General features: G+C 42.7%; 1 non-coding gene across 1 annotated transcript; it reads right to left on the bottom strand.

Annotated features, from left to right (window-relative positions):
• Window positions 1–1,898: 1,898 nt before the first annotated feature.
• trnav-uac (transfer RNA valine (anticodon UAC)) lies at window positions 1,899–1,971 on the bottom strand. Its single transcript has one exon. It is a non-coding gene; the product is annotated as a tRNA-Val (tRNA).
• Between the last annotated feature and the right edge of the window lie 282 nt (window positions 1,972–2,253).

Here is a 2,253-nt window from a genome sequence, read left to right as displayed (position 1 = left end):
TCTGACACTTGCCCACATTGAACTCCATTAATCGCAGTTCAGGGGAGAATTAATAGAGGTGATCGAAATTATGGGGAAACAGTTTCCACTGGCAGGAGGGTCAGCGAGGCTATGGGGGAAGAGCAGCGGAGTGGGACTAATTGGATAGCTCGATCAAAGATGCTGCATCAATTGTTCATTTTAATCTGCGATTGATAGATTTTTGTTAACCAAAGGTAATAAGGGTTGAGTCAAGTCAGTGAGACTCTTTATAATTGTTTCAATCATCATTAATCAACCCACAACATTGTGTTGCTCACTGCAGGAATTGCTAACAAGTTTACTGGGAGACAGACAAACTGTAATAACTTATTATAGAACCATAGAATCAGCCAGCACAGAAAGAGGCCATTCGGCCCATAGTGCCTGTGCTGGCTCTTTGAAAGAGAGATCCAATTATTCCCACTCCCCTGCTCTTTTCCCAAAGCCCTGCAAGTGTTTCTTTTTCAATTTATTTCCCTTTTGAAAGTTAATATTGAATCTGCTTCCACCACCCTGTCTGGCAGAAAAATATTGATATTAATGTTATCCACGTCCCATTTCACATAGTAATTTCCCTGCTTTGCATGTCATGAAATTTTATCCCTTCTGATTTTACACACTCTAATTTAGGAGTTTGCTTAAATATGTTCGGTGCTTGTGACATCAGCCATTGTTAGATTTAAAAGGATTGCAGCCACTTTCCCTGGAAATCTCTGCCCCAAAGTGCTGTTGATGCTCATTCGTTGAGTATATTCAGGGCAGAGATCGATAGATTCTGGGACTGTAGTGGAATCAAGGGACATGTGGATAGGCAGGAAAGTGGAGTTAAGGTCGATGATCAGCCATTATCTGATTGAATGGCGGAGCAGGCTGGGGGGCCATATGGCCTACTCCTGCTTCTAATTCTTTTGTTCTTATGTTCTTATGTCCTTTCACAGGAGAGCAAACCCGCCCCTGGACCTGCAAGAGGAGCAAGATCCAACAAAATGATTCCGCGTACCTGATAGCTCCTACACTGCGGAAACGTCTCCACTTTCAGTACCAGGTCAGATGGAAATGTTAAGCGAGCAGGTGAACTACTGAATCCCACTTTTGAGGGATGCCCCAAAGCATTTCACAGTGGCGTCAAAAGAAATGAGTTGCACTTAGTAATTAAATATAAGCAAAGTGAGAAGTGGGATTTGAACGCACGCTTTCAGAAGAGTGCAATTTGAACGCAGCGCCATAGATCTCCCGACCAGCCTGACTGTTGGAAAGCTCACTTGCAAGTTCTCACTTCCGGATTTAGAAAGTTTCAGTCCGGGTGCTTGTTCAATGTTGCTCGGAGGCTCAGTGACCGGGATATAATCTCCCCCGGGTTTTCCTGAGCCTGTGCTCGGTGTATGTGGAGGTTTGGCCAGGGTCCCTGGGATGGACAATAACAACCTGAGCACTGGAGCTGGGGAAGAGCGAGTAATTAATGGGTTTGTCTCCGTGCCTGAAATGCGATTTAGATCTGTTGGTGTTAACCAAGGCCGGGGCTCCGAGATATTGCATTTTGTTCAAGTTTATTCAGAGGAATATCCGCAGTCAGAAGCTGAAAAGGACCAAGAGCTGAAAAAACAAAAGAAAAAAGATAAGAAATATTAGCAATTGTGATAAACTCTTTAAAGTGTTTTCTGGTAGTTTAGTGTTTAATTGTTTTAATCACCATTCATTAACCGACAGCGTTGATTTTGCAGAATGAAAGAAATGCTCACACTGAGGGACAGTCGAAACTTCAATAACTTAACTTTAATAATTTGCGAAACTTTATTCATTGATGAAATTTTATCACCTATCTGATTTTACACACTGTATATTAATTTACTGTACGTAAATAATACTCTTGACCATAATGTTTCCGCCCGGGATCGAACCGGGGATCTTTCGCGTGTAAAGCGAACGTGATAACCGCTACACTACGGAAACCATTGATGCACGCCGCCTCCAGAAAAATCTGTTCAGGGAGAAGGTGAAATGCTGACGCCCAGATTCTGACTTAATTTCCCATCACTAACATTCTCTGAACAAAACTGTACACTTCAACAATGTTCCTTTCTGTAGTGTATGTGCCTTTAAGTCAGAACTACTTTTTACAGCTCCTGTATACTGTAGTACCGGCAGTGACCACACCGGTATATAAGCTTTGCGCATGCCTCTGTACCCCAGTCTAGAGTTTACCCTCCTCCAGTAAAGACCTGTTATTTGTTA

The sequence above is a fragment of the Somniosus microcephalus genome, unplaced genomic scaffold (assembly GCF_052327205.1).
Source record: "Somniosus microcephalus isolate GS21.2 unplaced genomic scaffold, FLI_Smic_1.0 unresolved_chr4, whole genome shotgun sequence".
Lineage (NCBI taxonomy): Eukaryota > Metazoa > Chordata > Chondrichthyes > Squaliformes > Somniosidae > Somniosus > Somniosus microcephalus.
The sequence above is the reverse complement of the archived record's forward strand: the minus strand, read 5'-3'. Positions and strand labels throughout refer to the sequence as shown.